We start from the raw sequence: 25737 nt of genomic DNA on the forward strand, positions 1-25737 counted from the left end.
GTTAGCTCAGCGTAGCTTTTGATATGCTTTAGCTATGATTTGAGTCTAACATGTGATTTATTTAGCTTGTTATCAGAAATAAACTACTATAAAAGGAACCCGTTTGGTATTTGATTCTTTGTGGGAATTTATCAGAAGTTACATTTGTTCCACGAACGCCGTTTGTTTATGTTGTTACTGCTAGAACCGTCTATAAGCATTGATGGACCCCTATAAAGCACACCAATATAAATTAGGGGGTCCCCTGGTTTTTTATTAAAATTAAAATACTACATACATTTAAAATTCTCGTGCTGCACTGCCACAAAGCGGTAATGTCCATTATTTGTCCCAATTTTGGTGGGGCTTAGCTAGGGGACCCCCATACTCTTTATCATAATTCAAACACTGTTAATAAGGGAAGAGAATGTAATATAAAATCATTTATTTATTCATTTGTAAGTATTTTTGACTAATTAAGGTTTGATTGAAATGCTAAAAATCATAAACTTACAAACTAGATATTTTTCTGAAATTTTTAAACTGTTAAAGTCAGCTGTGTGTTTAGTGTTTTATTTCATCAAGTGCACAATACTGTATACAGGAAAGAATTCATATGTATGTACATTGTTCATTTAGTTCAACCGCCAAAGCCAGCATCACATTATTGCCATCTGTTAATGCAGTTCAATACCTTCTCATCATCTTCAAACAATCTGGAGCTTTCAAAGAATTGCCAAAGAGAGATTTTTACCAGAGGGCAAACAGTGTAATTGATTTCACTACTAGCATCATTATAACAAAACATATGTGCAGTCTCTCTCTCTCTCTCTCTCTCTCCAAATGCATAAAACGGCATTAATGAAACTTTAAGCTGTGTTCGAACGAGCGTCCTATAGCTGCAAGTCTTCACAACATGTGTGTGTGTGTTTTATATTAGGCGATTATTAGAGTTGTTGCTCATGTTGACAAACTTTCATGAATTTAAACAGTTTCTGTTTTCATAATCCTAGATTTTCTATTATTGCTTTTTCTGTGTAGGATAAGCCTACATATGGTAATGTGCTTGCATTATTTCTTTCTTCATTGTGGATGCACAATGGCTCATCTGGGTTGTTTTGTGTTTGTTGAGACTATGCATGTGTTGTGGTTGATTTGAACTGTCGAGGTCTCACATTCAGTCTCCAGAACGGAAAGAAAATGAAAGCAAATAAATGATAGATCTGTGGAAGCGAGGAGAGCGAGACACGCTCGAGTTCACCTGTACACACTGTACCGTGAGACGGCCGGCCGTACGCTGTTGCGTCTGCTGGCTGAAGACCCGATGGATTAAAATTCGGCAGATAATTGACTGGAGGAGACTCGAGGGTCTGCCGTTTGGAAGGCGATCAGGTCGAGGTGAGAGAAGAAGTCGACGGCACGCTTCAGTGATGAGTAACGTATCTGCTGAACCCATCACAGCTGATTTACATGCAATACGTTCTAATTGCTTGATCCTGAATCCTATTACTTGACTTTTGTACCTGTTTTCATTCACTGGTCTTCATGCTCATCCAGGATTTGAAATTCATGCGCCGCCCGAGTCGTCAATCAGGTTGACAGCACAGTGAGGCCTGCAGCTGGGGTCGCAACGGCACACTGCCATCATCCACTCCAAATATTGCTTATATTAAACTTAAGCTATTACCGTAGTATGGAGGTGGTAAATTTAATGTGCAAACTGACAACAAACATCAAGCACTTTAAAGAGCCCCTGTTATGTTGCTAAAAACAACATTATTTTTTGTGTTTGGTGTAATACAGTGTGTTTGATTCAAAACACACATTATTTTCCACTTATACCACAGACCTACTGAATGCTGTATTCTTATTGGCTGAGAAATATTCTATAGGTGTTGATTATTTTTCAATAACTGCACTCCTAACCTTTTAAAAAAAACCTTTAAAAAATAGGCATCAGAGCAATGTTTGTGGTAACCGTGGTATAAGAGGAATAATTGACTCCAGTCCTTTGAATTATTTGAAAATAATGCACACCCGCGGTGTAACGGCACTCCGCGGTCGTGCCGCATTACCACCTTCCGTGTGCATTATTTTTTTATAATTCAACGGCCCGTCGTCAATTATTCCTAACATACTGTACATTATTGTTGCTCATTTTTGTTACAAAGCTCATCGATCTGAAAAGCACAGTGTCCTCTGATTGACCAGCTAAACAGTACGTTGTGATTGGCCAAATACCTTTAACATCACCCGGAAATATGACGCCCCTTACCATGTTTTGAAGATTAGCTCACAATGCAATACTGACAGGAGTTAATTTCATCTTTACTATGTTATCAATACGAGCCAAATCTGATCCAGAAACAAAAAGCACTACTTTACACTGCACTTGTGTTTGAATCATGGTTTAGTCTTTTGTAAATATTAAATATGAAAACTAGTGCTGGGCAAAGATTAATCGCGATTAATCGCATACAAAATAAAAGTGATTTTTGTCCTGTGTGTAATTATTATGTATAAATAAATAAATACACACACATTCATGTATGTATGTATTTAAGAAACATTTACATGTTTATATATATTTATTTATATTTTATATATTCTATATTAAAAATAAATGAAAAAAATTATATATAAGTAAAACAATTCTGAAATGAATATATGAATGTGTGTGTGGTTAAATATACACAATAATTAGACACAGTACACGCACATATATTATGCAAAAAAAAAATCACTTTTATTTTGTATGCGATTAATTGCGATTAATCTTTGCCCAGCACTAATGAAAACATAGACGACTTACAGGAATGATCATCGTGTCCACATCAACAGGCCAAGTAAAGTAAACTGTTGACTACAATCTGTTTGTTTATTGTAGTTCAAGAAAAGAGATTTAAGTTGGAGATGATAACTCGCGTCATCGTTTACTTTGGGGTTTGTACATTTTGCATATTGTTAACATGAACTAATACACACTTAAACACATAAGGAAATGTAAAATTGCGAATCGGATAATAGGTGCTCTTTAAACTATGACAATGAAGCTATTTGTTTACATTTGTTTAGCTGCAAATGTAAAGTCTTCTAGATCAGGGGTTCCCAAACTTTTCATTTTGGACCCACTTAAATAAGTATAATCTTTCTTGTAACGCACCAACATATTTAAATGGACAATAAGTAGGATTTTCTCTCCCATCTAGTGGTTAAAATGTATTTTGCATTCAAATGAACAGTGCTCTCTAGCACCTCGCTTTTCCAAAATTGCAATTACGGTAGCCGTTATGTAATCACTGATCTTCTTGTCCGTTTCAGCTGGTTCACGTGTTCACTGGTTCATACGAATTAGCCAACTTGTAAAAAACACATGAATTCCTGTAAAGTCATGTTGAGTTTTTAATCAGAACCAAACCTGTTTTCCTTCTGTATTTCTGTCCCATTACCAAATTGCCATCCGTGTGTTCCCTCAGAAGCAATAGAGTTTTAATGGTGCCAGAGCTGAAGTTTGTCTCGTTGTATTTCCTGCGGTTGTTTACAGAGAGGCTCTTGAGTGACACTGAATGTCGGTGGTTGCCCACCCCAGCCCTCAGCACATATAGCAGCAATGCTTTGAAGTGTCTGCCATCATCACAGCACAAGTCCTCTGATTGTCTCCGCACACACTCATAGAAAAGAAAAACTATGGCAGACGTTACAGTAAACATCATAATGTAAGAGTAGGAAGGATAAAATGAAGATGCTCCGGTCTTCAGAAGGGTTGGAGTATTACACAATGGGAAATATCACTTTGACTGACTTGATGAAACCAGACTAGCGCCTCTCTCTGTGCATGCACCACCGTATCAATCCCCCTCATAAACATTCAGAACACTTTACCAAATCATACCTGTTTGAATAATATTGTCTATATATCACTTGAACATTCAGCTAAAGCTGTTTTATATCTCCTCATCTGAGAGCATCATCACCAATATTTGTCTAAGTCACATTTGCTCTTAATGTCAACATGAAATTAAATATAACCCTACATATCTTAAAGGTGCCAAATAATGCATTTTAATAATCTGTTAAATTGTTCTCTGATAGAAGGTTTGTGGCTTTATTAAGTACAAAAATGATCCAGACTCAGTTTTTCATGTCCATTTACAACCCTAGGATTTGCCTTTAGAATGATATTGTTTTTGTATTGTATTTTGTCTTGAATGTGAGGGGGTTTGGAATCATATAAGCACTTGTATAATATGTCTGTTATGTTGCCTGTTATGTTGTTTTGTGAGAAAATTTTGAATGCAGGTTTGAAATAAATAAATAAATAAATGATCTATTATTACCTTATTTGAAGGGTCATGAATAATAATGTTGATCTCTGCTCTGATTGGCTGTTTCTCCTTCAGTAGCTCTGTGTGTGTGTGTAAACAGATCTTATGTTTGAGTCTGTATCAGATTTTAAGCAATAATCAATTGTTTGTTAATGGACATTTCTGAGTGGTAAGTTTGTGTTTTTTTTTCAGTATGGACCTGCAAAACGTAACTGTAACATCAATAGTAGAACTGCAGCCTAAACACTTACATATAGCATCAACTAGCATATAGCATTAACTAGCATATAGCATTAGCTAGCATATAGCGCTAACACTGCAGTCACAACTTTGTTTTTATCATTGTAACAACATTGTATTTAATTTAATGTGTAATTTAATGTTGTGGGTGTACATCTAGACTGCAACTTCACAGATGGTTAGTTAAGCTTAACTAAGTAGTGAGTAGTAGTAGTAGTAGTTTACAGTAGATGTTGTTTTTTAGCTGCTGTTGTATGCCATGCATGTTAAAGTGGTCGGAGCCGATGGTGTAGTGGGCAGTGCTCCGACATGGTGCAGACGCACTTTCGGCGACCCGAGTTCAAATCCTGGCTTGAGGACCTTTGCCGATTCCATACCTCTCTCCACCCTTTGGTTAAGTCTGATGTAGTATAGATGGTGACAATAATAGCAAATAATGACAGCTTTCCAAAATTAGTGTTTTCATATGTAAAAATAAAAGAGATCAAACCTGCTGATGACATCATTCTAGTAAGACACACCCACTTTTAATATGATCCAATTCTGATCAATGAAATAATGTAGTTTTGCTCAGAAAGATCTCACATTACAGAAGTAAACTGTGTTGAGTTTCATGTTTGCTTAGAAAAGATAATAGCGCTTCCTTTAACATAACATCTGTCATGAATCCTTGGCGTGTTTCTATGAACTGTAATCAGATAATTTAGCGTTTTGAGAGGTGCAAGATGTAAATCATTTGAAGTGCTTAAGATGTGATATCATTCTTTACCTCAAACATCCAGCGAAAATCTCAGCGTCTCTCTCTTTCACGGTCTGAAGGAGATAGAAATACAGCATCTGTGTAAAAGATTGTTGACGTGCTCCCCATTGTTCGTTGGAGCGATGCCCTTCACAAAGACACACTCCAGGTGTTCTGAGATGGAATGAAAATTGAGTGCTTTCAGACTGATGGGACCATTACACCTTTAACCACCAGAGAAAAAATGCATCGTTCAGACTTCTAGGATTACCGCAAAATTACTTACGCGACGAGTCCCGACGGCTCTGTTGACAGAATGAGGTGGACGTGCAGGTTGAGGCTGGTTTGGTTCACGAGCTAATGAATCATCAATGAATTCCCATCTTACACAAAACATAATAACAGTGTTCTGCTGTTGAACTGTTGCTACTCTTCTTCTGTCAGATGATTTATGGTGTTGGGTAGATTAGGACAAACACCAATGACATATGTGCCCTTTAATTCACCAGCCGCTGCCATTGGACGAGTTGGGCCGTAAACCTCCATAGATCTCACCTGAGGGTTAGTAAAGCCTCCTTTACTTAGTACCTCCTCTTTTAAAACTAAATCTTGTGCAATCTTAGCCCAAAGCACAGCAGCGTTTACTCAGCGCTGATCACACAAACTCTGTTAATGTTACACAACACTGAAAGGGTCGTAAACTCATCTGGAGTAGTTACAGCAAACTTATCCAACGGCTCAATAATCTTTGTCTGTTCTGTTTCAGGTGCTGCTTGAGGAATGAAGCTTGACATTGAATGAAAAGGTGAGTGCATGGTGGTGTATACATTTTATCAGTTTATTTGTATTACAAACCCATAACCTTTGCGATGCTAATGCAATGCTGTAGCTGTTGAGCTGTAGTATCATTAAAACCAATGCTTCAGCCTGTAGTTGACATCATCATCAAAGCATCACGTGTTTGTCCCTCAATTTGTCCACAGGGTGATTTTCTAAACTATTGTTTTTTACCACAGCACACTTCTCAACTAAAAGCATCTCCATTGTCCTTTTCTATTCTCTTGTAGTGGAAATCTGATGATGACTGTATAGGGAGGGGCTATAATTAATGTTAAGTGAGCAGATGTCAAAAGAAAAGTGTTTTCACTGTAATAAATGCGGTCTTGAATTGAACACCTCTGGGTAAAGGAACTGTATCTAACTCTCCCCGAGGCATCGGGCTCTTAAAGCTCACCCTGTAATCCTGGAAGAGCCGTAAACCGCCCCTCCACCCGACCCCACTGAAACCCTTCTGCTGTGATGGAGATCAAATGACGACTCTTAAGTGCACTAACAATGCCCATGAAACCGAGAAAAACAATATTTGTATTGTAGCTACATGATGACTACTGCCGGTCACTGTGAGAGGTGTGGGAACACGTGGAGTCTTCTCCGGTTCCTCGAATGTGTCTTCCCAACATTACACGCTTGAATCACTTAACATTAAATGTGGAGTCTTACTTTCTTAATTGAACTGTGCTAATAATAGTTTCTTCCAAATCTATTGTGAAACACTTCATGTCGAACTCACATCTTCTCTCTCTCTCTGTGTGTGTGTGCGAAAGAGTTTACATTGTGAATTTCTCATTTTGATGGAAAGTAGGTCAGAAAAACATCTTTTGTACAGTTTCTGTGACAGTAATAATTATCAGAACAGAACAGCAGGGGTTTGAGTCCACCATCACACTTCCCTTCAGCTCGTTCTATCTGAGTTTTGGATAAAAGTCCCTGTGCTGCAAACGATTGCATTTATTGACGTATGGGTGAAATAAACAGTTTTTTCACATTATAATCACCCCCCCACCTGTGTTGAGCTGATTTTCCTTTCTTAGGCTTAAAGAACCTCTGTCTGCATTTATAGAAAATCATTAAACTAACAGAGAGAGAGAGAGAGAGAGAGAGAAAGTTCTAACTGCACACACTGTGGTCTGGTTGTGAACTTTAAATGTGAATTTTAAAGACATTTTCTTTCTTCAGTTTATATTCCACCAAACATAATTAATGAGGTTTGCTACAGTAAGTCAAGCATGACTGTATCATTGCTTATGCTTCATATTTGTGATAGTAGGAACCCTTGAACATTTAGCATATAAGAGAAGTGGGATCTTTTGATTTGGGTCAGTATGCAGACCTGTCAATGAGCTGGTAACCACCCACAACACCATAGCAACCAATTGTCAATGGTTTGGTAACTAACCACAAAACCATAGTAACCACTTGCCAATGATCTGGCAACCACCCACAACATCATAGCAACCACTTGTCAATGATTTGGTAACCACCGATAACATCATAGCAACCACTTGTCAATGATTTGGTAACCATGCACAACACCACAGCAACCACTTGTCAATGGTCTGGTAACTAACCACAAAACCATATGTCAGTGATTTTGTAACCAACCACAAAACCATAGTAACCACTTGCCAATGATCTGGCAACCACCCATAACATCATAGCAACCACTTGTCAATGATTTGGTAACCATGCACAACACCACAGCAACGACTTGTCAATGATCTGGCAACCACCCATAACATCATAGCAACCACTTGTCAATGATCTGGTAACTAACCACAGCAACCACTTGTCAATGATCTGGTAACTAACCACAACACCACAGCAACCACTTTTCAATGATCTGGCAACCACCCATAACACCATAGAAACCACTTGTCAATGATCTGGCAACCACCCATAACACCATAGCAATCACTTGTCAATGATCTGGTAACCACGCACAACACCATAGCAACCACTTGTCAATCATATGGCAACCATGCACAACACCATAGCAACCACTTGTCAATGATCTGGTAACGACGCACAACACCATAGCAACCACTTGTCAATGATCTGGCAACCATGCACAACACAATAGCAACCACTTGTCAATGATCTGGTAACTAACCACAACATCACAGCAACCACTTGTCAATAATCTGGCAACCATCCATAACACCATAGCAACCACGTGCCAATTATCTAGCAACCATGCACAACACCATAGCAACCACTTGTCAATGATCTGGTAACCACACACAACACCATAGCAACCACTTGTCAATCATCTGGCAACCATGCACAACACTATAGCAAGACTTGCCAATGATCTGGCAACCACCCATAACATCATAGCAACCACTTGTCAATGATCTGGCAACCACCCATAACATCATAGCAACCACTTGTCAATCATCTGGCAACCATGCACAACACCATAGCAACCACTTGTCAATGATCTGGTAACTAACCACAGCAACCACTTGTCAATGATCTGGCAACCATGCACAACACCATAGCAACCACTTGTCAATGATCTGGTAACTAACCACAACACCACAGTAACCACTTGTCAATGATCTGGCAACCACCCATAACACCATAGCAACCACTTGCCAATGCCCTGGTAACCACCCACAACACGTTAACATGGTGATGTTGAGTTAAAGGATGTGCAAGCATCACTCTAACACACAAACTCCTATATGCAGGTGTATAAACTTCCTCTGAGGTGTCAAAACAGAGACACAAATATTCAGCGTGGCCTGCACACTTTACACATCAATAAAAACACTGATGTGCATACAGTAATACATTCTTTGTGCGTGCGTGTGTGTTTTTAACATTATAAACTCTTTTTTTGTAGCAATTAAGTTTGAGAGAAAGAGGCGGATGATTCTTTGACCCTGCCTACTCATCTTTTCAATCCCAGAAGTCTTCAGTGTTACATGTGAGTCTTTTAAAAACTTCAAAGTTGAGTCGATTTTCTTTTGGTTCTGTTTGTGTGTGGGTTTCTTCCTGAGGTCAATAATGTAATGTTTAAAAAAATCACTGTAGTCAACATGTTATTTCAAATCTATTATGTATTTAATCATATTTCTAGTTTTTATAGTGCACGTTCTTCCAAAAAAGAGAGGAATTTTTTTGCTTAATCAAATGTAATAACTTGGAATGAATTTATTTTCAAGTTTAAATGACAAGTTAATGTTGTTTATGACTGTCCATCTGTCAATTATACCGTAGATCAGGGATGGGCAACTTTGGTCCTGGAGGGCCGGTGTCCTCCAGGACCGAAGTTGCCCATCCCTGCCGTAGATTCATACAAAACACATAAAAACACTTTCTTAGTAAAAAATCCTGATCATTTACTCATGTCATGCAAAATGTTTCTGTCTTTCTTTCTTTAATGCGGACACTTTTTTGTCAAAAATGATGATTGTTTGGCTAGATAAGACTCATATGTCTCGGTTGGGATCGTTTAGAGTCCTTTGAAACTGCATTGAAACTGTAAACTGTTGAGGTCCAATAAAGTCCACTATATGGAGAAAAATCCTGGAATGTTTTCCTCAAAAAACTGAATTTCTTCTCGACTGAACAAAGAAAGACATCAACATTTTGGATGACATGGGGATGAGGAAATTATCTGGATTTTATTTAAGAGAGTAATCATTTAATATGCTCTTTATTGTATGTAGTGCATTTGTAAGGAACAGTTGCAATTTCTCTTTAACATTCTGAGGTAAAAAAGTTGTCGTAAGTACCGAAAACCCCCAGCAGCACTGCCGTTACCCCGAGCTAAAACAGCACAGGGGTCTCTGATATCTCATAGCCCATGGCAGGGGTGCAGTGAACCCCCCCATCCTCACGCTCAGCAGGAGGCTCTGGATTAAACAAGAACACATGCTGAAGCTTTTGTTTATCCTTTAGCAAAGCTTTCATTTCTGTCTGCTCTGTTCATTGGGTTATAATCAGACATCAATGACTGATGTTTGTCTTTGATTTCTGTAAAAAACACATCTACAGTAGTGAGTCTACAGTTTGAGTTATTGTGTATTCATCTTCATCACTGCGTCTCGACTGATTTGACCGAGAGAAGTTTATATTTTTTCTGTTTCTATTGATGTTTAGTCACATGAATCACACATGTTTGTAACGTGTGAGTCATATTATTATAGATTCATTTCCTGCTGTTGTCCTGTTGACTGATGACTGGAGGATATAAGATTTTCTTCAGAAAGTTAAAACAAAGAATAAGTTTGATTTTCATTGTTGTTGTATCCTTTCCATTTTGTTGTCTTGTAGCTCAATTTGATGAATAAGATAGAGGTCATTCATGACAGCTGACTGTCTCAAAACCTTTATTTGTCATGGAAGTAATGCAGAATTGTTTTTTTTTCTGTTTATTTGGAGTGAACTGGACACCATCATGACATCACAGTTGTGTCTTTGTCTCCCTTAAACACACAACACATTCTTATCTTCTTCCTAATCTTACAGTCAAACAAAGCTGTACACAGTAAAAAATACGCAGCCAGCATCTAGCTAACAGGGAGCGTTCCCATAACTTTGGCTTACGTTCTCTAAAGGTTGTTTTAAAGTTATCAAAAACTATTCTTGCAATAACATTAGTAGAAGGTTTTCCTAACGTTATCTGGAATAATAAACGTCCTTAAAACGTTAGCATTAGAAACGTTATAATTGCATCATTAGAAGAACCTTCTAAAAACAGTAACTTTAAAAACGTTACCATTGCGTAAATGATGTAAAATTCTTAAAACAATAGCATTGCAAAGGTTATAATTTTATAGTTGGTGGAATGTGAAAACATTATCATTGCGTAGGTAATTTAACATTAAAAAAAAGTCTCGTTTACGTATGTAACACTCGTTCCCTGAAGGAAGGGAACGGAGACGTCACATCCCAATTTTTCGGTCACGACATGACGTCGTAGTGACCGGCTGAAAGGGAACATTAATATTAGAACCAACTGAACCGTTCTAAAAAATTTATTTTCTTATAACCAAATAATAACGTTAATACAACAAAATTTTTAACGTTCAGGAAAAATTTTAAACCTATTGTTTTTATAATCTAATTGGAACGTTAATAAAACATTCTTAGAACATTAATATAATGGCAAATGAAACATTTTAAAAACTAGGGATGTAACAATTAAATCGTGTGTCCCATTAAAAATGCCTGTCTGAAATTGATTCTGAATCGCAAGGCTGCGATTCTTTGTTTCATACACGGCTTGTGTGTGTACTACGGTATTTGGTCAGTAGGAAGTCCTTGTCAATCTAAAATCAGAGTCAGAGTCGTTTATAAAGTGCATTTAAAAAAGCAACACTCGGTAAACAAAATCATTCTAAATATTATTTAATATAAAGAAAAAAACTGAAACAATTTAAAGAAAAGCGATATAAATATTCCTGTAGACATTTCCTGAAATAGCGTTTGTAATGCTACTTCTTCTGTGGCACAAAGGGAGTTTCTGCATGAGAGCGCCCCCTGGCATTCGGATGTGCCGGGATTTCAACGTAATTCATTAAAATTCATTCATTGAGAAAACAGGCATTTGCACGATTAATCGTTACAGCCCTATTAGAAACGTTTTTAAAAACATTCTTAGAACATTAATATAAGAACCGAACGAACAGTTCTTAAAAATGTAATAACTATCTTATAACCAAATAATAACCTTAATACAACTGGACAAGAATGTTAAAAAAATAAACTTTTGAAAACTTAAGTGAAACGTTACGTTTTTCGAACGTAAAATTGTTAGCTGGGCACACGCTGTTAGTCCGTCTCCTGCACGGTCCTGTATCTAAAGCAGATATTCTGATGAAGGTCTTGCGTTGAAATGCATGCGAAGCGAATGCCCTCTGCCCTCAGGTCACTTTGAGTCATGTCAGACGCTCGCTGGGAAACGTCCCTGTTTTATCAGATCAGACCTGATGGGCGGCGGTCTAGAGTTTCATGAATATAATCCTGTGGTTTGTTCAGGAGAAGCTCATGATCACGTGTGAGACTCAGAGATGAAACTGCACTTATTGATTGTTAAGAGTGTTCGGGTCTCGAGTTTCGTCTTTGTGCTGCTGCTGTGTTTGTTTTTACCTGCAGATCCTGCAACAAGAACCTCCAGCGCCTGAAGAAATTCCTCTTTCATCTCAGAATGTCCTTTCACATTTATTACTATTAGATAAACAACAAGATAGATTTAATGGAGAAGTTGTAAGATATTTAAATGTCTTACCTGCTCCATTGGCACATGTTTATTCGTGCCTAATTATTAACCTAAGGGGTAAGAAAAATAAACTTACTGCAGATACATGAAGTCTAAATATCATGTCTAATTTTCTTAATGTTGTTTTAAGGATGTTTACATATTTCCAGATTTTTGATTGTAATATAATAATCCTGTCTCTCTGTCAGCGTGTCATTTTTTTACTCATTGTGTTTATTATATTTGCCGTTACCAGATGATGGAATAGAAATAAAGGTTAACATTATACACACACACATATATATATATATGCTGTATTGAAATGAACAATTTGTCTTTATGTATTTCAAACATTGTATTTAAAGACTGATCTCTTCATGACAGACTGATGGTGTTTTTTAGAAATCTTCATAAATCATCATTAGAAGAAGGTCTTGACGTCTCGGTCATTAATCATAAGCAGGGTTTTCTTTCCTCTTTGGTTACTTGAACCTCAGATCTACAAATATCCCTCTGCTTGTAATGTCAGGGCTTGACAATATTGAAACGCACACCAAACTGGAGGAGTTGGTTCAGGTTCCACAGAGAAGCACTGAGATGAAAGGAAAACGGAGAACTTGGATGTCTTTGTAGATTATGAACAGAATCTGAAGAAAGCTCTGCTGAATTCACCTGACTGTCATTCGTAATGTTTGACGTGCCGCCAGATTGTGTGTGTTCATCATTTATTGATGCTTTCACAAACTAATAAGTCTACAGTACTCCTATTAACATGATGTTTTACTATAGCTATTGATTTTTCCCAAACAGAAGATGTGGAAAAGTAGCTGATCTCTGGTCAATGGTCTAACTTCATCTGGTAGGTCCTGAGATGTTTTTAAACACTTGATGAAGTTCATATGAATAATGAGCACTTGTTGGCTGTGTTCGCCTACTAATCACTCCAACGCATTCATTAAAGAAAATAATGCATACAGATGTCATTCTTATTTTAAGCAAAATCCTTTAGATTCAAAGCTTCTGTGACAGTCCATGCTTCATTCTGATTTCATTTCTTACTTTGTTGATGTAATGTATGGAAGCCAAATAAAAAAAATCTTAAAATTTTTAGGGTTCAATTTGACTTTTAAAATCATATTTCAACTTTAAATCTCATATTTTAGATTTTATATCTCATATTTTAGATTTTTTATCTCATAATTTCGACTTTATATTATAATTTCGACTTTATATCTCATAATTTTGACTTTCTATTTCATAATTTTGACTTTATATCTCATAATTTTGACTTTCTATCTCATAATTTTGACTTTATATCTCATAATTTTAACTTTAAATCTCATAATTTTGACTTTATATCATAATTTCGACTTTATATCTTATAATTTTTACTTTATATCTTATAATTTTTACTTTATATCTCATAATTTTGACTTTATATCTCATAATTTTGACTTTCTATTTCATAATTTTGACTTTATATCTCATAATTTTGACTTTATATTTCATAATTTGGACTTTATATCTCATAATTTTGACTTTATATCTCATAATTTTGAATTTCTATGTCATAATTTTGACTTTTACAGTCATCATTTTGACTTTATATCTCATAATTTTGACCTTATGTCTAATAATTTAGACTTTATATCTCATAATTTCGACTTTATATCTCATAATTTTGACTTTATATTTCATAATTTTGACTTTATATTTCATAATTTTGACTTTATATCTCATAATTTTGACTTTCTATTTCATAATTTTGACTTTATATCTCATAATTTTGACTTTATATCTCATAATTTTGACTTTATATCTCATAATTTTGACTTTATATCTCATAATTTTGACTTTATATCATAATTTCGACTTTATATCTTATAATTTTGACTTTATATCTTATAATTTTGACTTTATATCTCATAATTTTGACTTTAACAGTCATCATTTTGACTTTATATCTCACAATTTTGACCTTATATCTAATAATTTTTACTTTATATCTCATAATTTTGACTTTATCTCATAATTTTTACTTTTACAGTCGTCATTTCGAATTTATATATCATAATTTTTACCTTATATTTAATAATTTTTACTTTGTATCTCATAATTTTGACTTTATATCTCATAATTTCAACTTTTACAGTCATCATTTCGACTTTATATCTCATAATTTCGACTTTATATCTTATAATTTTAACTTTAACAGTCATCATTTCGAGTTTATATCTCACAATTTCGACTTTATATCTCATAATTTCGACTTTTACAGTGATAATTTTGATTTTCTATCTCATAATTTTGGCTTTATATCTCATACTTTTGACTTTATATATCATAATTTCGACTTTCTATCTCATCATTTTAAATTAATATCTCATAATTTCGACTATATAACTCATAATTTTGACTTTATATCTAATAATTTAGACTTTATGTCACAATTTCGACTTTTACAGTCATCATTTTGACTTTATATCTCATAATTTTGACTTTATATCTAATAATTTAGACTTTATATGTCATAATTTCGACTTTTACAGTCATCTTTTCGATTTTATATCTCATAATTTTGACCTTATATCTAATCATTTTGACTTTATATCTCATAATTTTGACTTTATATCTCATAATTTCGACTTTATATCTCATAATTTTGACTTTTATATCTTATAATTTTGACTTTAACAGTCATCATTTCGAACTTTATATCTCACAATTTTTACTTTCTATCTCATAATTTCGACTTTTACAGTCATAATTTTGACTTTCTATCTCATAATTTTGACTTTCTATCTCATAATTTTGACTTTATATCTCCTAATTTCGACTATATATCTCATAATTTTGACTCATAATTATAATTCACCAGAGCATGATTTTTTTCTTAAGTGGTGCCATAGGGTAATGAGACAGAACTGTGATGTCCTCACTTCTACAAATGGTCCTTAATTAAAAGATTACAATTAACAAACAAACAATTAACACATGATTGCCTCATCAGTAACTGCAAATGTTGCTTTTGTTATGAGTTGTGCTTGAATGCCACTTTCCTCCTCTTCAAATAAAACATCAAGCACACGTTTCATAAAGATTGCAAAAATCACTAAATTACTATTATATTTGTTATTCCCAATCAGAGAATGCCATTTCAAAAAAACAATATTTCGGACACATCCTGGTTCCAAAAAGTGCATTTCGACTCCAGTAGAGACCGAAATAAACACCCAATCACCTTTCATTCAGATCTTTGCTTGATTGCAATCAGCGTGGCTTCACTCTCCTGCTGAGCAATCTGCCAACCTTCAACAAAACCACCAACCCACGACACTTCTGTTCGCCATGTTTTTTACTTTTATATGCTTCTGTTCCCAGCTGTAATAACAGGAATGTGTTCTTTAAGAGCTGTAATATCACCGTCTAATGACCCACTGAACGAATCTCAATATTGATCAGACCCTTTTAAAGCATCAATAGCTTTCAGAGGTGCACTTAAGCTTAAGACACGTGTGACCTCCTGATTTCCATGCTGTTTAAATGTAAACCGACGTCTGGCTAACAGAAGGTGTTTTACGCCGTGACTTGTAATGGTAATGATGTCAGGTTTATCTGTGGCCACACAAACACATTGTGCATATTCACTTCACCTGCTGTGGTGTATTTTCTTTCTAAAAATCATTGAATCATGTTACGCTGAACTCTTTATCCTAAAAAAAGATGTGTATTAGATATTCAAGTGTTTTAAAGAAATATCAATAAAATGAAATATATGTTTGTCTTCTCAAAATATATGTTTGTCTTCTCTGATCTCAGATTATATTAGAAAGACGAGATCCAAATTATCCAAGCTGTGCTATCTTTATAAGCATAAATGTTACAGCCGTACACAGCACTCATTTGTGTCTATTTTCTGAGACAAACCTAATACTTAACTGAAACTGAGAGCCGTTATAAAAGCTGAAGCTCTGAGCAATAATACGCTCCTCTGGGTCATTACTCATCATGTTTGTATCTAATACAGTCAATGTAGGCTTTGATCATTGCGCTTGCATTTTGAAGCCAACATGACACATTCAGCATCTCTTCGGCAAACTGTCCTTGACACACTTTTGCAAGGTGGACACGGTGACCCCATCAGCTGGTGCCGTCCACTTCCCCAAGGACACTAAAAGCCCAGCGCCCCGACTCCATTCATCTTTGTAGCCCTGCTGTTTCACATACTCCCCTTCAAACGCCGTGGGCTCAGCCCTTGATAATTCCCCATCCGGCTTTGATTAATGCATGTTTACTTCGCTAGGTCAAACCATTTCAGTTTAAGGAGGGGAGAAATTATGTGAAAGAAAAGTGCAATTACTCAGAGCTTCAACCTGCCACGCTTTAGGTTAAAGGATGAAGACTTCACAGAAAGATGAGAAAACTTCACAAGAAACTTACAGGAATATTAGCCCGGAGGAAAATTTCATTGCTCAGAAGTGATCGTTTCAGAGACTTTATGAAGGTCTCAGTTATCAGATGTTTCTCCGTAGAGAAAATTAAATTAAACACAAATGAGACGTGAGATAGTTGTCATCTGCTCTCCATAGGATCTCAATAGAGATTTTAAAGAGGCTCTAAGTTTGCTTTATATTGTGTTTAGATGATGGCATGTTGCCCTTCCTGTGACTCAGACGTGAGTATATTTGGAGGCAGGTGTGCACACGTGTGTGTGTTTATTGCAGGATGGTGTGTATTAAGGAGGTATATGGAGAGCGATGAGGGGGAGTAAGTTCCTGTGCCAGCGTTGTTGGTCGTGCATTTCTGTGCATGCAGGTGGGCGTCAGTTATGAAGAAATAAACAAAAAGCTTTCATGTTCTTAAAAAGGTCAGAACAAATCTTTGATATTGACTCATCCTTCACATGCTGTACTCTGATGATCAGTACTGAGTCTCTCTCTCTCTCGAGTTCATTGACACAGAAGGTCGTTGTTCAACTACAGTCGAGTGTGGGAAACATTTCAACTCTTCACCATTGCTTATTCTCTCATGACAAATCTACTGTCCATCATTATAATGCACATGTGACGACTCAGACCTTCTGTTTGTAGGAGTGATGATGTTGTAGTACACCATACATTTATTCATCAACAGAGCACAAAGATGGTCGCTTGAGGTAATGATGTGTTGATTCTCTATATCGTATTCATAGACATCCAAAGCCTTCACACATTGTACATTATCAGCTGTTTATTAATGCACATATCACTCTTACTGTATAGTGATGAACACTGTGTGTTAAACTGTCTGTCTACCTCTTACTCTTCTTTAAGCGTTAACATTTTAAAATTGTAAATATGATGTAGGCCAACTTTTACAGTTTCTATATATTTTACCCAACATGATCTCATGGAAATCTACGGAGCCCCTTAAGGGACAAGGAAGCAAAATTTCAATAAAGTTTAGTTTCGCATGCGCACGTGAAACTATCGTGTGCTCACGTTTAACTTTCGCGTGCACACATGAAACTATCGCGTGCCCACGTGAAACTATTGCGTTTAGTTTTGCGTGCTCACGTGAAACTATCGCATGTGCACGTGAAACTTTCGACACAAGAAATCCGTGGGAGTGACACGGAAATGACATCTGTGAAAAAACTGAATTCCGTGACATGGTCACATATAAAGTGATCAAATTTTTCGTGACTATAACATGGATTTTTGTGAGATCAGATTTTACCTTTACCTATTATATATTATTTTTATATGTTATAACTTATGTTGTTTTTGTTACTTTTTGTTATAGGTCATAAATGAAAAAACATGCATTTTCAAAAAAGATGCACACATCTTGTATCCACTCCAGTATTTTACCTTAAACTCATATTTTCTTTTAAATATTTTAAAAACAATTGTTTAACATCACAAGAGCCAAATGTTAATATTTCAACTATGAACATTGCACAGAAAAAGTGCAAGTGTAAATAATCAACACATGCATTTTTGTATAGCATTAACTGTAATGCAGAGCTCTTTTGTTAAAACTATTTAACTTTTATAAATTGTTACACTTCGACTTACAGACATGAATGATTTTCACCTCATGAGTCCTGTTGTGGAGGTTTTCATCTTTAAGGTAAATATCGAATATATAAATATAGAAAATATCATAATTACACTGAAATATTATATTGCAAATGAGTCGCATTATATTAAGTGGGGCTTTTTTAATGTAAATAAGTCATAGAGATTGTCATGTGTTCCCAAAATACTCTACACAACAATCACATTTAGTCTAAATAAGCCTTATTGTGAATAAAATGGCCAGAAAAAAAAAATTAAAAGCACCCTGTATCTGACCCTATTGCAATAAATGATACCCATTGATTAAATATTGACTAAATGATATGTAATGTTGTCTACACTGTCTGACTGTACATGCGTCCTTAATACACCTTCACCACAGGTGCACATCGACGCTCAGCTGACCTGGAAACAGCAGCAAGGACAGCGGTGATTAATGACATCAGTGATAAAGTGGGTGGTCTGCTCTAGTTTTCAGTCTTAGTTGTGGTTGATTTTAATAATCATAACATTTAAATGATGATATGCAGAAGCAGAGGAACACTTTGAATGGGTAGACATTATTACAAATACAAGCTTTTGCTCAATGGACGAATAAAGAAAACCAATTCAAATCTCATTCAACACAGCACATTTTATAGACAACAGGAAACACAGTTTGCAATCTTTTTTATTTCTGTTATCTTTGAGATTTTCAGGCGATGTATTTTTTAGTAAATGAATCCTACACGTGTGCTGCTATGTGCTCGTGTGAATTGACCTTTTTACTCCTGTTTTTATGGGTGTGCTTTGATCTTACTGCAGAATCAAGCATGATTTGTGACATTTTACAGGGTACACACACACACACACACACACACACACACATACAACACATACATATGGTTCAAGTGGATATTTGTATGTTGTGCAGATAAATTATTTAGCTAGTATTTTGTTGTGTGGCATTTACACAACAAAGCCAAGACAACTATTAAACCAATCTATACATTTTTGCAAGATACCTCCCTTAACATCACTAACTGAAAAAAAAAAGATTTTGACCCTAATTAAATTAACATAATTAAAATCTCTGCATTTAATGCATAACAATATCTTTTTTTTTATATTAAGTGCACTGTAAAAATGCAGCATTTTTGTCAAATCTACATATATTTTTATGTTACTAGTTAAACTTATGTTAAACTTAAAAGAGTAGATCGATTTAACTTGCAAAACCAAGTTGCGAAATCTGAGTAAAACATGGTTAGATAATAGTAGCATTGTAGAATTTAACTCATTTTTACTCAGATCAACTTAATTTAATTGTGCTAGGTAACTAAAAACAATTAAGTTCAACTAAATGCATATATTTAAATTTAGATCATCCATTCACTTACCTTAAAAAATTGAGCAAATTCAATGAATCATTTTTGTAGGAAACAGTAATGAGAATGTCTTCAAACATCTTCTCCGTCTTCCTATTGGATATTTAAAAAAGTCTGAACTGCAATAGGAAATAATGTAGATTAAGACAGAAAAGAAACTGTGCTTGTTTTATTTTACAAGATTTCTCCAAACGCCTCTTTAAATGAAACGTTTATTTTGTTTAACTGGCAGATTTTTCTTCCACTTGCTTTAATGGTGATCTCTGATTAAATTTATCTTAAGACAAGAGGGAACATCGGGCAGCAGTAATAAGTGAATGTGTAATATAATGAAGTTATAATGTGCGTTCCTCTCGGATGAGACTCATTTTGCCCTTGTTAGCCAGCAGACACGGCTCTGTGGAGTTATTTAGCAACTTTTAAATGCTCCAATTATGTAAATTACACTAAGATTACTTACCATGATTACGGTAATGGCGAGGTGAGACAGCTAGCATATTTTCTGCGCTAATGCTTACCGTCTTGGTCCATTTTTTGTGCCATGAGTCACAGCGGCGGCGGTGGTGAGGAGCAGGTAAATCGATATTTTGACTTTGGCCGGTGGATTTTTGTCTTACAGGAGAAATACTGGTAATGGAGGTGGACTGTAAATAAGTGAAGGGCTTCTTGACAAATGAATCCATTAACATTTCTCTGTGTCGCCTGGCAAGGAGACCGACTGTTTATGGGGCAGAAAAAAGCGGCCTGTAAATCTGAGCGGCTGTCGGTGCAGATCTACGCGAAGGGCCGAAAGCTGCCGGCCGTGATGCGGTACTTTATCTGCCTCTGAAATGGCATCTTTATCTGCCTAAATTAAGTTTTGATTCCTTGCCACATATGGAGCCGCAAATCACTTTTAACACTGATATCAGTAGCAGCACTAAAGTGGGCCTGCAGCTATGAAAAACGCCCTAGGATCCTCTGTTGTGCCTAGACCGGATTTAACCCCTGCTGCTCTGCATATTCCTGAAGCATTATCTCACCGTTTACCCGTCACAGATGAAGAGGCGGGGTCTTCGCTCGAGCTTTATGGAGGGAATAAATTTCCAATTTAAATGTGATTTCACCACAGAGAAGGTTTCCCTGACTTCTGTTTCACTTCATAACACTGACATCATCTCAACACTTTACAGCTGCCAGGATTGATGGAGTTTTTTTCAAGGACGTCCATCATTCATTCATTCAGACTGTTAATGTCTTTGTTAAAGGTGGAGAGGAAAGACTGGCAGAAGAGTGACAGTTTTAGAGAAAAGCTTTATTGAATTATGAGAGGTGACGTTGATGTTTATTTGACGTGCAGATCTCAACTGGTTTAACTTTTGAACAGATTTGACTCTTTAATGAACAAAACTAAAGACGCGGTAGACTGATCTCACGGCAAGTTGAGTTATAGTCACAAAAATTTTTATTCATTTATTTGTGTTCATGGCACGAAATTCAGCTTTTTTGTGCCTTGAACATGGCTGTCTTTTTCGTGTCAGTCGCACAAATTTCTATAAATAGTTTTTTTGTGTCTGTTGCACGACTTTCTTTTTCATTTCATTTTATGTATTGTTTTCTCATTGTTTTTTCCTATTTTCTTACCATTGTCACTTGGGTTTGGGGTTAGAATCACTTTCTGTGACATTTTTAAACATCCTAAACACCCAAATCCTAACTCTAACCCCAACTACAGCGGAAGAAAAACATGTAGAAACCAATACATAAAAGTACATCCAAACCACAAATCTAACCGCAAGCGACAATGATTTAAAAATAGGGGGAAAAAACAACACATAAAATGACACGAAAAAGAAAGTCGTGCCACGGACACGAAAAACCATTTTTATAAATTCGTGCTGAATGACACGAAATAGACATTTGTGCTCAAGGCACAAAAAAGCTACATTTCGTGCCATGGACACAAATAAATTAATAAACATTTTTGTGACTATAACACAAATTTTCGTGAGGTCATGTTGCTCATTACAACTTAACACATTTTTACGGATTAGAGGATGAAGTTTTGAGAGATGTTGGGATCTGTGAGGAACTTCTGCTGAATATCTGATGAGTTTACTGAACACATAGACATCAGATACTTTCTCCTGCGTTTTTACAGGTGCATTTAGTAGTGTTTTCCCACCAAGCAAAAACCGGGACAGTGAAATGACGGCCAACTAGACCCAAGAGTAAACCTTTTCCACCCTAAATAATAATAATAGTAATAGTAATAATTTAATACATTTTTATAGCCGTGTGACGCACATATATGAAAATCCTGAAATGTTTTCTTCTCGACTAAACAAAGAAAGACATAAACATTTTGGATGACATTTGGCGTGAGTAAATTAATCGGGTTGTTTTATTAAGAAAGTGGAGTAATCCTTTAATGAGTTTAGGGTCAAATCTAAAAGAATTTAAAACATTCATCTAGTTGTTGGTCGTTGCTGCCACTTCTGTCTGATTAATTTTGGCCCAATTAATAAAAGCATAATGGATTCTTAACAGTTTTACCACCGTATCAATAAAAAAACATACTTCCACTAAATGGGCTTCATGCGTTGAGCTCTTAGTGCCTTATTTATGCCTAAATGTCTCAAGCATCTGAATTAATTCTGCTCTATCTCTCTCTTAGGTCTACGGGCAGCCATTAGTTAAAGCGCAGGGTCGCTCACGTGACATCGCAATGTACTTTCAGTACAGAATTTGTTAAGGGGCCATTCGCTTGAGATATCCGCAGTGACAGTAAAATACCAACGAGAGCCATTAGGTTTGAAGTCAAATCAATCTCCTTGTTCTTTAAAACGTACATTACCGTGAAAGAAATGTTTCACAAAAGACACATTTATGGAACAGAGAATCCATTGTGGTATAAAACTCTTAAGTCACGGTTACACACTCATTGATTCTTAAGAATAAAATGCACTTTTATATTAAAAGTCAATGTTTAATGGTCTGTATTCTGCCCTCTAGAGGCTTCATGCAGGACTGTCACACGTGCTACAACTTAACCAGCCTGATGTTTCTGTAACCTTCAACCTTCTGCTTGATGTAAATATCAAGATTCACCACTTCAGATCATGCACTGAGGTCAGTTATCTACACAGTATTTAGTGGAAATGTGTCAGGTAGGACTAAAGGCTTTAGATAATTTTCTGATTTACAATATTACGTTTTTCAATGTGAACTGAAATGCAAAGAAATAATAATATAAAAACCTCACACATTCATATCAGCACATTAATACAGGAATAGAGAGTATACAGTATATACAGTAATTATAGGGTAAAGTTTGGATAGGTTTACCTGATGTTCTCCCAGGTCCATCACAAGCGCAGCAGAAAAGCAATTTCCCTCTGCTGGTAATTCAAATTGAAATGCCAGTAAGATGTCAGATTCTTGCCGACATCATTGTTCCTCTCTAACAAAAAATAAAAAGGAAAGTGGATGCTCGAGTCACGTTGTCTCACTTTTCCTTCAGTTAGTGTTAAATTTAAGCACTTGATTTAGTTACTCATGAGTCTGACTCACATCCAGTTTTCATTTCTCTTTCAAGTATTTGTTCTCTCTATCATTCCCTTTGCAACTGGAACAAAAATCTGATTGAACAAAATGGACTTAAGTTGTTATTTCTCGTTCACGACGCTCGAGAAAAAACTATACAATAGCTTCTGAACAAAAAACTTTATTGACGTCATGTAAAAATTTCGGCCAAAAATGCAAAAAAGCAAACGTTACATAAAATGTTTTTTTCTTTTTACCAGATTTGATTCACTGAAGTATGGGCAGAGTCTGAGGCCACACAAAAAAAGATGCCTGCATCACTAGTTGGCCTTATAATGAAACAAAACCTTTGACATCAAGCAAGCCCTATGGTCATACAACCTGGGGTTTCTTCGCTAACCCAAAGTGTGTAGACAGTTTCAGCAGTAACAACATAAATAAGCGGCTGCCGTGGTCCGCACATAACTTCCGGTAAACTCCGCTAAGAATAAATAACAACAAAGTTCTAAACGTAGTTACAAGCTAAAAAAAAAACACATAGATTACCTAGGAAACCAAAACATTTGTTATTTTCGACAAGGCATTTGTTCAACAGATCAGTTTAGCAACTAGTTAAAAAACGAAACCGGAAGTAAAGTTCAGATCCAGACATGTATCGCGTCAGCGCACGTGCGTCCGATGAACCCATCTATAATCATGAAATTAGCTAGATGTAATTATTGTCATGACCTGAGGTTGCGTGTTCAATTTCGTTGTAGCGCCACTTAGTGGTCTTGAGATTGGAAATGATTATTTTTACCTACACCAACTGCAAACTTATATCTAACATCATGAGCCATGATGGATAATTCCTTTCATGGCTTGGAGTATAATCATTGGTGGATGCCAATTCACTCCCTAGCAACTAATGAGATTACCCTAGCAACCATTTTGCAAGAGCTATATCTCTGCATCAGAACATGGTAGAGACATGGGGTTGGGCTCTTTTGATTCTAATTTACACTATTGTAACATTTTGCCACGGCAAGCACCACTCACATGATCGTCAATGTTTTAGTTGTCAGTGCTTCTCGAGAAGGGAGGGATAGTTTTGTATTCTTTCATCAAAAATCATGAGGTTTCCTACGTTCTTTAAACTGCTCATCCAAACTTAACTTTATTTTCTTTTGTGTCCGTGTTTAGCTTGACCATGGTATTGCTGCTTGAAGCTAGATTTCTAATTATCGCGTTAATCATTGTATTTCTTGTTTATAATACGTGCTTTCCTGTATTTATTGTAAAATATGTTCTGTGCGCTGTAAATTCACTGTATGTTTAGCACACGGCTCACCCTCAATCATGATATGTCCACAATAAAGAATGAGCTGAAGAAAGCTTAAGGGCAGCAGGCAGTTCAGTTCAATGTTACGCTTGATTTAACCAGCCGTTATGAAGCCTTTAGAGTCCAAATAACTCTGTAAAACTAGATGGATTAAGGCATGTTGATGCTTCTCATTGGGAAGAGTAAAGAGAGGAAATGATGTCATGATGTGTCACCTGTGGTGTTGAGTGAAGTCACGTGACTCTTGGAAACGCTGTCCTGCTCTCTAACAGGTTGTGTTATTTCTGGGTCCAGTAAGGGACATAAAATGACTTTACTGCAAAAAATTGAGAGAGAGAGAGAGAGAGAGAAACATTACAAATCCGAACCTTCAGGGTGAAAGAAAATTGAGTGGATGTGAGGCTGTTTGCTGTGTACAGACGGAGACCTCGGACATCTTTATATTACTCTGGACTATTGTATTGTTATAATGCTGCAGAAGAGAGAGATGTATGTTGCTTGAACAACATTAATAGCATATGTTTCTGTTGTATTATAACAAATACTGCAGTGCCCATTGTGGCCTAATAAAGCCCTGCGCAGGTCCAACAAAGACAGAGTTTGACCACAGAGTTTAGTATTCATGGAAAATTATCGGAAAGCCGCGGAAGACATCCTGCATCCTGCACTGGAATTCCATGTATGAGATTACACAGGCAAGGCCACCCATGATGTTAACCGCTACCCAAGTAAATGGGTTTTCTGACTTGTCACTCACAAAGATTAAAGGCACTATGATCTTATTTGCAGAGCTCCTGCAGTAAACAACATTACCTCTGTCTGTAAACATTAGAGAACTGCATAATATTTATAGAGAAGAAATGTGAAGATGCATAAATCAAATGCGCAGCTTTGGGGAAGAACGAACGTTGTTCCTAATGACAGTGCGATAGCTGTTGATCTAAGGATCATAAACATGCATTCTAAAATATGTTGAAACATTGTAACTCTAAACAAAATGAGCAATGTTTATTTGACTGACCATTCAGCAGATGTTTCACCTACACTAAACGCAGGAACTGTCTAACCTGAGGTTAAGTGTCTGGCTCCAGGGCACAATGCTCATCGAGCAGAACAGGAATTTCGGCA

General features: G+C 36.1%; 1 long non-coding RNA gene across 1 annotated transcript in view; it reads left to right on the forward strand.

The window, feature by feature from the left end:
- The window catches only part of LOC129446395 (uncharacterized), a 142990-nt gene extending 123853 nt beyond the window's left edge, over positions 1 to 19137 (forward strand). The window contains exons 7-10 of the long non-coding RNA XR_012372662.1: positions 6050 to 6088; positions 8972 to 9055; positions 18396 to 18448; positions 18779 to 19137. This is a non-coding gene — a long non-coding RNA (uncharacterized lncRNA). The remainder of the gene's footprint in view (positions 1 to 6049; positions 6089 to 8971; positions 9056 to 18395; positions 18449 to 18778) is intronic.
- Positions 19138 to 25737: the final 6600 nt, after the last annotated feature.

This window comes from Misgurnus anguillicaudatus, chromosome 12, assembly GCF_027580225.2.
Source record: "Misgurnus anguillicaudatus chromosome 12, ASM2758022v2, whole genome shotgun sequence".
Lineage (NCBI taxonomy): Eukaryota > Metazoa > Chordata > Actinopteri > Cypriniformes > Cobitidae > Misgurnus > Misgurnus anguillicaudatus.